General features: G+C 40.2%; 1 protein-coding gene across 3 annotated transcripts in view; it reads right to left on the reverse strand.

Annotated features, from left to right (window-relative positions):
- Positions 1 to 15,689, reverse strand: part of LOC121854161 — a 106,152-nt gene that overhangs the window by 33,335 nt on the left and 57,128 nt on the right. The window contains exon 1 of one of the 3 annotated variants that reach the window (XM_042348602.1): positions 4,297 to 4,352. The exons of 1 other annotated variant lie outside the window; for it this stretch is intronic. The gene's annotated coding sequence lies outside the window, so the exon portion shown is untranslated. Of the gene's footprint in view, positions 1 to 4,272; positions 4,353 to 15,689 lie in introns of those variants that run through there. One more of the 3 variants, XM_042348601.1, reaches the window with a different exon arrangement.

The raw sequence follows: 15,689 nt of genomic DNA on the forward strand, positions 1-15,689 counted from the left end.
GGCCGACGTGAGGACATGGTGTGGCCGACGTGAGGACATGGTGTGGCCGACGTGAGGACATAGTATGGCCGACAAATATCATAAGTTAACTCTCCACCCTCACTTCAGATTAACAGATTCAAATAACTTACTTTTAATTCAATCTAACTTCAACACCATTTTAACCAATATGTTGATGATGGAGTTTTATGAAAGTCAAGGAGAAACGTCGACTTCATTAGGTTAGGGGAGAAAAATAATATACTAAACACACTCTGGAATCTCGACTTGTGGTGTCCAGACTGAGAGGGAGACACAAAGACTGGGTGGAGTGACTGGAGTGGAGTGGGGGTGAGTGGGTGGGTGGGTGGAGTGAGTGGATGGGTGGAGTGAGTGGTTGGGTGAGTGGTTGGGGTTGGTAGGTGAAGTTAAGTCAAGCACCGTCCACACACACACGCACATCAAGAGGTCACCAGTTGAAATATGCTTCCCACACTCCCACCCTCCCACAGCTTAAGGACGCCCACACCCCACCACCTCCCTACGGCCAACAACACCACAATCTAGTTGTGGTCTTTGTAACTCAATTAGTGAGGTGTTACTCAACCCTGGAGGAGACCTGGAGGAGATCCCGAAGGAGACCTGAAGCAGACCTGAAGCAGACTACACTCATCTTACACGAAAATTCCACTGACGAACACCCACCTGCGCCAAGCCAACACAACGCTCTGAAATCTTTCAATATGAGTTGACGAAATGTGTTTGGTGATTTGGATTACGTTTTGTCTTTCTTTTGAAGCTTCAGTGATACGACACACACACACACACACACACACAAACACACATATTTTCAGCCTTCGGGCTGCAGAACTTTTTCAATAAACCGTCAATTATTATTATTATTATTATTATTACACACACACACAGAGCTGGTGCTGGGGAGGTCAAGAACAAACCCCTTGGAACACCTACATATCATCCTCAACACTGACAAGCCTATAATCTAATTTCCATCATCCTTCAGTCTCACATATTTCTACTTCAACTCCAAAGGAATTTTTCCATTTACATGAGAAATAATACACATTTATGATAACCAACTTTCAAACTTAAATTTTGTGGGTATATGTCTCGTACTTCATATTATATAATTTACTACAAATTTACTCTTATTCTTCAGACTCCTCCTTCGTCGGCTGTTTTCATCTATGCATAAATTATCTTAAATTCTCTCTCCTTCAGTTGATCAATACCTCTCGTGCACTGCAACCTGAGAATGTCAACTTGTAACTTAGTGCAACGAACTCAAATAATCTGCAACATGAAAGTGTGTAGAAAATGTCACTACATCTGACAGTTATACTCGACTTCAGGTTAAAGCCTCGAGTAGACACAGGAGCCTCAAGTCAACACGGAATCCTCAAGTAAACACGGCAGCCTCAAGTAAACACGGCAGCCTCAAGTAAACACGGCAGCCTCAAGTAAACACGGCAGTCTGAGATGGGCGTCTTATCACAAGCCCCACAGAGTTAATAAACACGATCACATTAAAAACACTTAATGTTCCTCCTTCCTCCTCAAGTAACGGAGAATACGCCCCAGTGCCATTCACCACCAACACTAACAGGTGGAGAAGCTAACAGGCGTGAGAGAAAACAGTACATTACAACACAGTCGCTAAAACAACTATCTGTGCATACTTTGTGGGAAACAACACGAGACCATGGACGATCAATATTGGTATATGAGGGCTGTCACTAGTCACACGTGCAAAATTTCGGAGCATATCAACCCTCACCTGCACAGATAGTTGTTTTGGCTACTGTACATCAATTAGCAGACAGGTGGTAATACTGGGCTAAGACGTATACTGTAGAGACTAACAGGTGAAGCTTGTCTTATAAATCGACAATAGTACCACGCTTCCTGGTCTGTTCTCGCGCTGGTGGATATAGCTGTTTACTCTCGTCATCCACAGAGAACCAGCAGAAAACATTCGCATTTATAAAAGAAAAAAGTAATCAGGAAATTTTATACACAGAATATATATATATTACTTAAAATATCTCTACAGAATTATTCCTATGATAGTTTTATAATATCAGAAAAAGGAGAAATTTAAGGGTATTTTATTTTACTACGAAAGAAAGTCTAAAAATATCTTAAAGTTCAACACCTCAAAACAAAGTAATCAAAACAGACACAAACTCAGGGGATCATTGTTATAACATCTGAACAATGGCTAAGTGGCAGTCTCTTTACACTCAACGTCACTTATGTAAATATTGATAAAATTGTTGGAATGTGAATCGCTGACATGACAAAACCACAATATTTAAACAACATTTACTTTTACAAATCCCAGTAAATATAATTAAATTGTAAACATTAACTAGATACTACTTGCGGGAGAGATATTTAATTAGATTCGAATTCTTTATAATAATGATTCAGTGTTTACAAAATCTTATAATTAAAGCAGAAATGTCAAGGGACCTTTACAATACTCTTGATCTTACGTTAGTGTCCACAGGTCTTACCTTGGATACGATTTATTGAACATTCCATCGCTAAATATGTCGTGGGCGTGAGAGAGAGAGAGAGAGAGAGAGAGAGAGAGAGAGAGAGAGAGAGAGAGAGATTGCACTTTTTTTGCTACTCGTGTCTAACCTGTACACATACATATGCACTTCTGCTTTTAAATTCATATCATTATGTATAAGCTCGCATGCCTTTGGAGAGCGAAAGACCTTGAGTTGAATTCAAGTGTTTTTGCGTGCTTGAAATTATTTCTGCATGTATATAGTCGTTTATGATCTCAAGCAAAGCGTTACGGTGAATAATAATTTATGATGTACAAAAAATACACAGTTTGGATGTCGATATGTGTTTAAACTTACATACACACACACACACACACATAGAGGCAGACACAACCACAACACACACACACACTTGTTGCTAACAGAGGTCTCTCTCGGGGTGTTCACTACATAATGCTTCCTGTTAAACCAGTTTCCAGTCTCCCACACACAGTTAAAAAAGACCTGACTGGTGATGTCATGGCCATCACCCGAACGAATATAATCAGCCGTTTGACCCGAAGTTGCTGCTCTGGTTTTTCCTTTAGTTAGTCCGATAAGCAGTTTTGTACTGATACGTTTTCTTTGATTAAAATAAATACGTTTTCTTTGATTAAAATAAATACGTTTTCTTTGATTAAAATAAATACGTTTTCTTTGGTTGACAAACGATGGATCCAGTTTTCAACACATTTTCCCTTTAAACATTGATATAGTCTCATCCTATAGCAATATATATATGTAAATTTTATATATAATCACAAACCTAACATCACATCTCAAGATATCGAACAAAATTGACACCAAAACTCAAAATTGATTCTGCAACATATAAAAAAGATAAATTATTGCAAAAAAAACACCTCACAACAGATGATTGCAATTGTATATTTTCTTCTATACAGTACTGCATTTACACACAATGGTAATAATATTTCTTTCATCCAGACATTCACGTACACGTCCGTTTTCCACACTGACAACACGTACGTGGCCTTTATGTTATAATAATACACTGTGACGAGGGGTAATGAACACATTCTCTTTGGCTAAAATAACATAACTATTTACTTCTTTAAATTTCAGTGTTTCTTTTTCCTTCATTTGTTCTGTGTTCTAGTTTATCACGTATTTATGTTATTATGGTCATCTATTTTGGAGGTGGGGGGGGGATTTGAGAGAGAGAGAGAGAGAGAGACGTCACATTACCGTCACACACACAAGCGTCACATCACCATCGTCTCTATACTTGGTGGAGTCAACAGAGCGAATAATTAATAAGAGGAGTGTAAGTTGACGATACTCCCAGGTGTGTGGCAACAGCAAGAGCACAGCACAACTAGTAACAGCACTAAGGCAACTTGTAACGGCACTAAAGCAACTTGTAACAGCACTAAGGCAACTTGTAACAGCACTAAAGCAACTTGTAACAGCAATAAAATAGCTTGTAACGGCAGCAAAACAGCATGTCACAGCACTAATACAGTCTGTCGCAGCATTAATATAGCTCGTTACAGCACTAATATAGTCACGACACTAACACATATCATAGTTACAGGCCTAACACAGCACTAACAGTCTGTCACAGCACTAACAGTCTGTCACAGCACTAGCACAGCCAGCCACAGCACTAACAGCCTGCCACAGCACTAACAGTCTGCCACAGCACTAACACAGCCCGTCACAGCACTAATATAATCACGACACTAACACATAACGTAGTCACAGCACTAACACAGCAACACAACAGCAGGAGGAGCGCAGCTGTGTGTGTGGACGGGCTGCGGTGGTCAATAAGGACTGACTGGTGGAGCTTCTGAGGGTCTAGCGGGGCGGACACTGGCTCAACGGGGCGGGGCGGGGCGGGGCGGGGACCTGCTCCAGCTACCACCTGTGGGAACTGCTGGTGTGGGGGAGATTATGTGAGTGTGTATTGGTGATAGTTGTGGTGGTGGTAGGGGTGATATAGGTGGTTGGTGTGGGTGGTGGTAGATGGTAGTGATAGGATGTTGGTGGGGGTGGTGGTGGTAGTAGTTGCAGTGGTGGTGTTTAGGGTGGGTAATGGTGATGGTAGTCGAAATGATGGTGGTAGGGGGTAGTAATAATGGTTGTTGGGGATAGTAATGATCGTGGTAGAGGTAGTAATGATTGTGGTAGTAGTGGTTGTGGTAGTAGTGATGGTGGTAAGAGTAAGCGTGGTGGTAGTGGTGGTGGCATGAGAGGTATGGTAAGTATTGCACTAAGAACCTCTACTTAGCCTGTATATAGAACGGGTTACATCACAGGTTGACAGGACGCGAACACACACACACACACACCTGTATAATCAACAAGACACTTCCCACGGTTCACCTGTCCAGTGACTGCAGGTGACCGAGATGCCACACCTTGTGATATAATAAGTGGTGTCATTACCTGTTGACACGGTAATGGCGTCCAGAACACCTAATCAAATATAGATACTACCATTCATTAACAAGGTTTATTTTCACAAGTCTTATAAAAACAAGTAAAAATAACAAATTAAAACAGTGAAGTTTCTCGTGCGTAAGAATGTCTTTACATCCGTACGTCTCGTGTTCATTTCTCATAGAAGTCATTATGTGCGTAAAATAAAAGCGTTATTTATTTCTAGAGAAGGTGTTGGGTTGATGTCTGGTGAACACTCAGGGAAATTGATCTCTGCAGGGAGTCACACACACACACACACACACACACACCCGCCGAGAACCGCTAATGAGCGACGTGTCAGTTAAACTAACACAGCACATGGCAGGCAGCACGTGCGGGCCAGGTGCGGTCATCACTAAGCTCCCCTTCCTCCTCTTGTTGCTGTCGGCGGAAAACTCAAGCAGTGTACGTGATGGTGTTTCCTCTACTGGCGCCATGTGGGGGCTTACACCATCCTCCAGAGTCGACAACTAAATCGTTCCTGACTATAGCTTACTTGCCGCCATCACGTCTTTGTGAATTAGGAAGTAAAATATTCCTTGGATCTTACAGTCTTAGAGAAGCCTTTTGATGTCACTGCTTCTATTGGCATCTCGTACTGTTACTACACCATCCCCAACCCCACTGCCTCACCTAACCTGATCATCTGATTAACCTGTGCCTCAGGTAACATAAGTCCTGACTGTCCATACCTCCACGGTGTTCATCTAGCTTTTTCCTGTAACGTACTCAGTACCTTGACCTTCCCTCACCTTACCTTGCCCCAAAGCCTTTATTCTCATACCTATCATTATCCTCTACCCCCCAATTCTACCCTACCCTCCCCATCTCCTCCTCTACCCCTCCCAGCACCACAGGAGGGCCGGGCACCCCGCATCATCACCACCCCCTCTCTACCGTTCCTTCTCGTCGTAGACCATAATACAAAAAACTCCATAAAAACAAGACCCTTCCGGGAAATTTGATCAGTACTCGTGGGAAGAACTGGTTTGTAGCGGTGATCTGCGGGGCAATAACAAGCTCAACCTCACCCGAGACATACGGGACATATTCTACTTGTGTTAGGTGGGTGATCCGACAGTAAGATTGCCAGGTAGGTAAAACTAGATAGATGCATAATTTAACAATGGAATTCCCTGTAGGTGTCTCACTACCTGGTACCAGACATAACCTGCTTTTTTTACCCATGAGAAATTCAAATGCTTTACATGTGAAAATTCCTTCGTCACTTCAGAGATAAAACCCGTAGTAATGGTTGTCTTTTCCGCGGTCTATATCACTGTTGTTATTTATGGTTATATGTAGGGTGATTTTTCGTTATTTTTCACACCCATGAGAGTACAGAAGAATGTTGGATAACCTCTGGGTGTCTGTGTGTATATTCCCGACCTTGTGGTGAATAGCATTACACCTCACTTGGGCTAAAACAACAACATAGTCTTTTTAAATATATCCATAAGGAACAATTCAATTAAATACAAAACTATAAACCTTAATTATCGCCATTACGTATTTTTTCTTCGTAAGTCATGGAAAAATATGAAAGAAAATTGTGAAAACTTCAAATATAAAATATAAAACACTCGACATTAATGAACGTTGTGTTATTCAGTAAACATATTAAACACATTTTAGAAATAATTTTAAATCGGGTGGTGTTTTTTTTTAAGGTAGAGTCTCCTAAACATCAATACACAACAGCCAACGAAAGAAGCATTCAAACCTTTTTCGTATTAACAATTTCACACAACACACTATGAACTCAAAACACTTACCAGTCAACTTAATAAGCATCTGTCTAGCTGATTTTAGTAATATCAGCGTTTAAGAATAAATCATCACTGTTCTTACCAGATATCCTGCAGACACACACTATAATCACCTGTCAGCTTTGAGAAATTGTGTTGTTAGATTTACCTGAACATTTACTGAACAATATCAACAAGTTCTTGATAACAGGCGAGGATAAACTGCTTCCTCCAATGTAGCTTTCGTTCGTCGAGTGTCGGACTAATGTTCTATATCCTGGCGCCCTCTACTATATCCTGGCGCCCTCTACTATATCCTGGGGCCCTCTACTATATCCTGGCGTAGAGTCGTGATAGATCAAGAACGGTGAGGGGGCGGTGTGGCGTCTCCCTGGTATCGTACAGAAGCTGGTTTTAATGTCTTCAGCACCATAACAGTAAGCCAGGTGTACCAGTCTAATGTTCCTAGTGGAGTACAATGCTCTCAATAGTCTCCTTAAAGGTGCATAATACCGTGACGGAAATTTAATGGTCCGTAATCCTATAGTGGTGCTGAGTAAACTGGTAAATATACTAACACTTCCCGAGTCTCCATCAACATTAAAACACACAAAGGTATTAAAAAAAAAACACTAATCATTAAAAGGGAAAAAATATAAAGAAGAAACTTAAAATAAAACATTAAATCAACCAACAGGGGAAAAAATAGAACCAAAAAAACTCAAACCAAAACAAACATTTTACCAACTAATCTTTCCCCGTGTCATAAATCATCCAGCGTAAACACACACAGTTGGCCTTAATCCCAGTCTCCGAATTTTGTAAACGACGGCTTCTATCGACACCAAGATAAAGAGGTAACAGTGTCCACAAAAGATCCACTTCCAGCCAAGGAAAAAAAAAAAAGGAAAATAAATCCCAACCAGCACTTAGCTCCCAAAAACCTCAACCATTATCTCCACCACCTCACCTCACCTCACCTCGCCTCGCCTTCCACTGTTGTCCAGGAAATGATCACGAAAAGTTTTGCTTGCCTGATGCCTCGTTTAGTGGCTTTTCATTTTAAGTGGACGTTTAGTGAAATGATGGTGATCGGTCCTTGTAGTGTGGGTGTGGGGTAATGGTGTAAGGGGTGATGGTGCTAGGGAAGGTATAGTGCTGGTGTAGAGGGGGTGGGGAGTGATGATGATGGTGATGGTTGTTATGAGGGCCAGGAAGACAATTTGTTTAAACATCCTCCTCGTCATTACCTGTTGCCCTTATGTCATCACCACCTTCCTCCCTCATTTCTCAGCTACATCCGAACTGATATTTTCCTCTCTCTCTCTCTCTCTCTCTCTCTCTCTCTCTCTCTCTCTGACTCAAAATGGCTGCCACCCACCAGATCAAAGTAGTAAATAATTGTTAAATAAATAAGCTTAAATGATTAAACCAATAGTCCAAAGGTTTAATCATATATACTAACTCATGTCTAACCCCAAAAAGGTCAAATTATCCTACATTTAGATCAAAATCTTTTAGAACAACATTTAATTTCATTACGGTATAAAAACCAATTGAACATCTGTATCAAAACACAATTTTATTTCATACCTGTAATCTAGAAACGAGTAAATATTTATTACCTAAGGAGAAAAAACATGTAAATATCCCAGTTCTTGGACAGGTGAGTTTTCAGACAGGTGAGTTCTAGGACAGGTGAGTTCTAGGTACAGGTGAGTTCTGAGGGACAGGTGAGTTCTCAGACAGGTGAGTTCTCGGACAGGTGAGTTCTCGGACAGGTGAGATCTCGGACAGGTGAGTTCTCGGACAGTTGAGATCTCGGACAGGTGAGATCTCGGACAGGTGAGATCTCGGACAGGTGAGTTCTCGGACAGGTGTTATTGTTTTGTGATAATAACCGTTCTAAATGCTTGTTATTTACGCTTCAGTCGCCCTCATATTAAAGTGTTTAAGGCTTCGTGTACAGTGAAACCTCCATTTAACGGACTATACGGAGAGGAAAGTCCGTTATGTCGAGGGTCTTTCAGATATGAAATCCCCATCTAACGAACTATTTAGAGAAAAAAGTCCGGTATATCGAAAGTCCGTTATATCGAGGGTCTGTTAGATGTGAAACCCTCCATCTAACGGAGCACATGGAGAGAGAAGTCCGTTAAATGGAGGTTCATAAAACGTTCGTATGATATATTTTATGATTAACAGGTTAATTAAAAGTCTTGTTAACCCTCAAAAGTCAAAAAGGTATTTCAAAGTTATTGACTAAATATTCGTAAATAATAGAATTCTCATGGGAACCTTTGTAAAAAAAAGTAAAACAAATCAGAATTAATAATAAACTCCACAAATTTCCGCTACACCAGTGCAGTCAACATCCATAACTGAAGTTTTCCGACGTAAGGTTTAGGAATTGAGGCCAAACTCCTTCATTTTGTTAAGTTTGCTAAGTGTTACTCCCTGTTCTCTTGTTATTTTTTACGATGGGAAATATCTCTCATTATGTACTGTAGTAAGTCTTTGAGAATAATTAAAACAACTAATACACATTGTTACGACCGTGTAGTATTTTTCTATTTTTTTTATATAACATGCTTCCATGTTCCATATTATTCCTGTAATGATGTGTTGCATTTACTATTATATAATCTAGTCACCTGTTATTCTTTGTTCTCTAACGACCATCTGCATCGTTAAACGACCCACCGGCGGGTCGCGTGGCGGGAACCGACCTTATATATAGGACCCACCAACTGACTGAGTTCAGTCTTCTTGTCATACAGTTCACATCCTTTGAGTGTCATCCGTCACCTGTTGGTTATACTTCATTTATTTGTGTTGTTCCTGTCGCCACCAATGTGGTATATCTATGTGAGTACCTATTTATGTCTCTATTTATGTCCATCAGTATTTGCTTCGTTACATTTAAGTAATTCAGTGTTGTTTCACGTTAGTTAATTTCGGTGTTAGTTTTTATATGTTTATGCAGTGTTAACGTAATCCAATGCTTTATTTTTATTCTTTTGATGTTTCGATGTTTAGTATCATTTGTGTCTTAAAAGTTTCGATGGTGAATTAATTTGTTGTGACAGCCTACGAGGCTCTTTATTGTGTTAATATTTAATTAATTAAATTCTTAAAGGTTTACTTTATTTATTTTTATTCCATTTTAATTTACTTCACTTTTTTTTTGTTTGGTTACGCCTAGAACCTGGATATTTAAGTAAATTAAGAGACGGCGTAACAATATGTGTCCAACGTTCTCCGTGACCAAGACAGTGTGAGTGGTAGCATAAAGTCAAGTAAATCATTCCGCACATTCTACCAGCTGACTCCACAACAAACATCACGGAAAAATATTATATATTACAAGAATTCGTTAATGGTAAACTTAGCTGCACGTGCCAAGTAATAAGGAACCATTACGACTTATAATATAGTTTAATATATCAACACTGTTTAATTAGACTTTCCAAGCCGTCTCATAAACACGTGTAACAACTGGCGGTGAAATAATAATAATAGTTGCCGAGGTCCGCAGTCTATTTTGGTGGGGGAAATTGTGACAAGACTGAGTCCTTCCTCCTCCTCCTCCTCCTCCCCCCGTGTAGGAGTGAGGAACATTTTCTATAACGAGGCATTCTGGCACGTGCTAAATCGCCCACTTGTTCACTAAATTACACAGTGGTAGTTTACTTCCACATATTAACATGACAAAAAATAAAACCTGCCATGCTAACATTCAGACGAGCTGGTTTATTCGTGAAAGGCGTTGAGAGAATCAGAATTTCTTTTAACGGGGAAAACTTTTTTTTCTTCATAGTGTGAGATTACAATATTTCGCTTCTATAGTATAATAATATAATAACAGTATAATAGTATCAATCATCATAATTATGACATTAATGATTATACTTGTAAATCTCATTATATTTATCAAACAAATGGATAATTCATGAAACCTTTACAACTTGCTTTCTAAAATTGAGTAACAGAACTACATCATAATAACTTTAAATAAACAAGCGTGATCTAGAATTAAGCTGCGTTAAGCTACGTTAAGAAAACATCCCTCACGCACAGAAAAAATCTATCAGACAGTTCAGAAACACAGGAATTTCTATATGTACACAAAACATACATATCTACTAGCATGAGAAGATGTGTCAAAGTAAGAATGATTAATTTCAATGCACAAAGTTGTCAGTAGAGGCAAAAAAGTTCCCTCTGGTGCCATAACTCTACACCACAACGATAGACACGGTTGATTATTGAACTCCCCTTGAGATCTTAGTGCACTATATCCACATACCAGGTGTGATTAAAACCCACACCTGTTATTGCTCAAGCGATCATTTCTCACAGGTACCGGACGTGCTGATAGAAAGTGTACAGTACACATCTTGTTTTGTTCCCTGCTATTACGAACGTGGGGGCAATTAGTTTACAATTAACTAGAGTAACAAGAATAAGTTATTAGTTTAGATTCATAAAGTATATTGTTATTTAAAGTATTTTATTGTTGATTTAATTTGTATAAGGTTTCGAAAGACTTGAATGTTTTAAATGCCGTTAAATATGCTTCTACACTAGGCAACGACTTTCACACAGAAATATACATTCTTTCTCATAAAACGAATATTTTTAAGTCAAACCTCCATTATTTTTAGTAAATCACAGTCTTAAAACACCATGGCGGCAGACATAAGGGGATTAAGTTTCTATTCCACTCCCCCTGACCAACACCAATAGGCCTAGCACACCACGATCGTATTTGATTAAGTTACCCCATTAAATGTGAGAAAACGGAGCTTCAACATAGGTTTAGAGAGAATGGTAACGTGATATGATGGCGGGAATTCTTTTGTGTATATCGAAGGGGATGTGTATTAATGGAGCTTGAAATATTACAGGAAGTGACGTCATATGTTTTTATTCAAGGTATGGTTATGATTTTCGTTTTGTGGGAGAGGAGGCTGATGTGTGGATCTCAGTGTTGAAGACTGGAAAATATAATTAGGGATATTTAGCTAGTTAATTAAATTATCTTCAGTGATTTAGTAATTCACGTAATATATGTTTTTACCTCAATAGAGACATGTATGTGTGTGTGTGTGTGTGTGTGTGTGTTCCCCTCAACAGTGTCTCAAAATAGCGACGGCTGACCAATGACAGACAAGTTTTATGTCGTGCAACATCTCTCAGTATACGTGGACGTATGTACCTGTCATTCAGTAGGTTACAATGAAGTTCTTTCGTCTTGTCACTCACCTGTCGACACACACACACACACACACACACACACAATGCAAGAGCGAATCTCCAGCTTGTGTATCGTGCCATAGTGACCTTGTAGAAATAAGATGACTGTTTTTGGCTGAATTTCTCTTTCAATTTAACCCGATGACATGTTGATTTGCCAAGTGTGAAACAAGAATAATTTGAAGAGAAATTATATCAACAATATCCGCACGAGGTAAATATTAGCAGTATTTATCATCGAGTAACTTGTTCAACACCACCTTTTGCCCATAAACAATTTAATCACAAGTATTAATTTCTATGTTAATGTGATAAATGATTACGTCAAGATGTAATTCGTGTATTTGGTGATGTAGAGGAACTTGTTATTGCAGCTGTGGTATCATAGTGAAGTAACATGTTTCGAGAAGTATTATATTGCCCAACATAACCACTAGGCTACAGTGACACCAACACCGCGACCTATCTGTGTTTTTGACAGGTCTTACACCGTCAGCCACACTACATTGACTTTGTAACAATTTGTAATCTTTTCTAAGCTGGCATAGGAAGTAGTTTAATCCAAGACATTTATATTACAACCGAGAACAAAATTCAGAGAGCGATAAGGAAAAGAAGATGGCTGAAATAACCCACACACACGATTATGCTTCCTCCGTCATCAAGGGCTCCAAGCGCCTTACTGCCTGGGTAAAGAGCTTATGATAATGACTTTAACATCCTGTTTCCGCCTCATATTCCTTTTAATAGTAATGAAAGTAACGACTTTATAGCCTAGACGATGTAGAACTCACACATAAAACCACACGTCTTCACAATTTATTCCTGTTTCTCACACACGAATAAGTGGAACACGCTACCTGCAATGCCTGATCCAATATTTGAACAAAACCTTCGGATATGTAACAGTGAAACGAAATGTGTTGCTTTACTTCTTATTCCAGCAAAAATATAAATAATAACTATTACTAGAAGTTATTTTATTTTATAAATAATTTTTCGCGTTTTATTTGTAAGTCGAGTTTTTCTTCAAATACGAAAGGAATAAGACTATCATGGATGCTTTTGCTTACACACAGGCGATATACCGAGACGAATATTCTCGATAAATATTTAAAAAACATCGGTACGACTATTTGATGCTGATAAAGCGATATACAAACACACATCTACCTACCTTCAGCTAAAATGACGGACATACAAACTTACTAAAAAGAGACAGAAATTTCACTGATTCGACGCAATTAATGATTTATAAAGCTTAAAGAATATAGGAGTTTGTGAAAGAACACTCGGCCGTTTTCCCGTCACCCGCCCACAACAAAACCATCTGTCACCGGTGATTCATGGCTTCTAGGCCCTGGACTTTTGCCAGTTGTAAACACTATTTACGATAAGAAAGTTACAGGTTCATGGTTAACGTGTGTGGTGGGTGACCGCAAATGTCGTCTCCCTGATACTAATTGGCCGCAGTCAAGAGTCACCTTCTGGGTATAACTCTTCACTACAGTCTTTTGTTTTTTCTTTGTTTATTTATTTTTCCAAACATTGAGGGATTTCCGGAACATTTACCAGCCGAGGCGAGAACCTGTGGTTATAGATGGCGGGAGAAACGACTCATAAATGCCTCTCAACTCCGTCAAGATTAATAAAAAAACAAAACAAAATCGACCTGGAAGTCCCTTGAGGTTGGACGTCCTTCATAAGAGCTTATAAAAATCTTCTAAACATCCAACAAAACCTCATGAAGACAAGCCCTCGGGTCAAGACAGTATCTATAACTAAAAGACGCATTAAGAATCATAATCCCACACTGGAGCCTTTACCCCCACGACCATAGGGGGAAATAGGGAGGAGACCTATACCTTTAACCGCTATTTATGACCGTGTAGCACAAGAAGTGGGTGATTTGGTGGGTTGTTCTCGTCCCTATAAGAGCTGGTAGGTTCTTGGTTGACTGGTTAGGTTATACGGGAGACAAGGTGGACGCTCGTTATTTGTGGTGGTTATCAACCCATTTAGAGCACTGCGAAATGATGACACACTGAGGAGACGTGAGGCGTGGTTGAGGGGCGTGGTTGAGGGGCGTGGTTGAGGGGCGTGGTTGAGGGGCGAGGCTGAGGGGGAAACTGACTGACCAACCATCATCACCTGTGCACTGTTTCCTGGAGGAGTTAAAATACGTAATTCTGCCTCACTCACACTAACTTTTCTGCCTCACGGTACAGCTTCGTATGAGTTTAAACACGTAATTCTGCCTCCACTCCTAGTATAACTTTCTGCCTCACGATGCAGCAAGTTTTAAAACGTGAAAAAATAGTCGATGTTTTCCCTAGTTATAAACCCTCGACTTTCTTTACCTATATCATACCTGACTCTCGTTAATGAGGTCAAATTCTGTAACACCACGAGTTTTTGGGGGATGTCGTGACGATCTATGTTTACTACAGAGTCTTGGTAGCGAACGATTCATTGTAAACAGCACACGGCCTTCTCCCAGGACGTAAATTACTCGTAGGTGTGAGAAGACTATCAACATACTCCTCCATAAGTGTCTCACGTAAGCATTGAGTAAAAGCCCATACTGACAGAGAAAAATATATACAAGAATATAGTTTTAATGGTAGATCTTCCTCGCGTACAAAGGTAGAGATCAGTGGGTGTCTGGCTAGGTTAGATTAGGATGCAAGTTTTAGTCTGTGGATGAGTGGGTGGGTGGGTGGGTGAGTACAGTATAGACAAGACAATAACCAATAAACAAATATAATAATTTCCCATCATTATGAAGCAACACAACTGGCTAACCCTCCAGGTATTGGTTAATGACAGATGACCTCTCGTGACCCAGCATGGCCACCCTGCGCGCACACACACACACACCTTTCTAATGTCCGCCGCCAGTTTCCGAAAATCACCCTTAATGTCTCGTTCGGTGTCGCCTCGCCTCCCTCCAGGCTCGTCTTTCTCCTTTCCATCATCACAATTTATGTCTGAAACACGAGGTTAGTCATGTGGCTCATTTATGTCATGTCTCAATTACTGTATACTGTCTAGAATGATTATAATGGCTGTTTAGTGTGTGTGTGTGTGTGTGTGTGTGTGTGTGTGTGTGAAGCAAGCAAAAGTGAAAACAAGAACCTGAACCAAATTAGGTCAACATTACTGACCCCCCTCCTCATCCCCCTCACCTGGTCTCCACACCCTCTCACCTAGTTTCCTCACCCCTTTACCTGGTCTCCTCACCCCCTTCACCTGGCCTTCCGGTGCCCTCTCAGTTATAATCACTCGGAGGAAGAGGGTGGGCGTGGGTGAGGGCGTGAGTCAGGGCGTGGGTGGCCAGACAATCAGGCACAAGGGCGACTGATTACAGCTTGTGATCAACTCTCACTCGCTCATCAGGGTTGTGTTGTACGAGGCTGGTGACACTCCTTGGTTCTCTCGATATAAATAACTCCGGTTGTCTATGTCTTCGAACACTCATTGTTACATATACTAGAAACGTGACACCGGAACACTAAAGGCTGCTGAACCTAACCTAACCTAACCTGGCCTGAATGTACTCGGATATGTTGCAAGACGACTGCGTGTGTGTGTGTGTGTGTGTATTGACATTTCACTGCAGTATTTCGTGAACTTGATTGATAAAGAATGTTAGTTTAATGCATTGCTG

This window comes from Homarus americanus, unplaced genomic scaffold (assembly GCF_018991925.1).
Source record: "Homarus americanus isolate GMGI-L3 unplaced genomic scaffold, GMGI_Hamer_2.0 scaffold13581, whole genome shotgun sequence".
Classification (NCBI taxonomy): Eukaryota; Metazoa; Arthropoda; class Malacostraca; order Decapoda; family Nephropidae; genus Homarus; species Homarus americanus.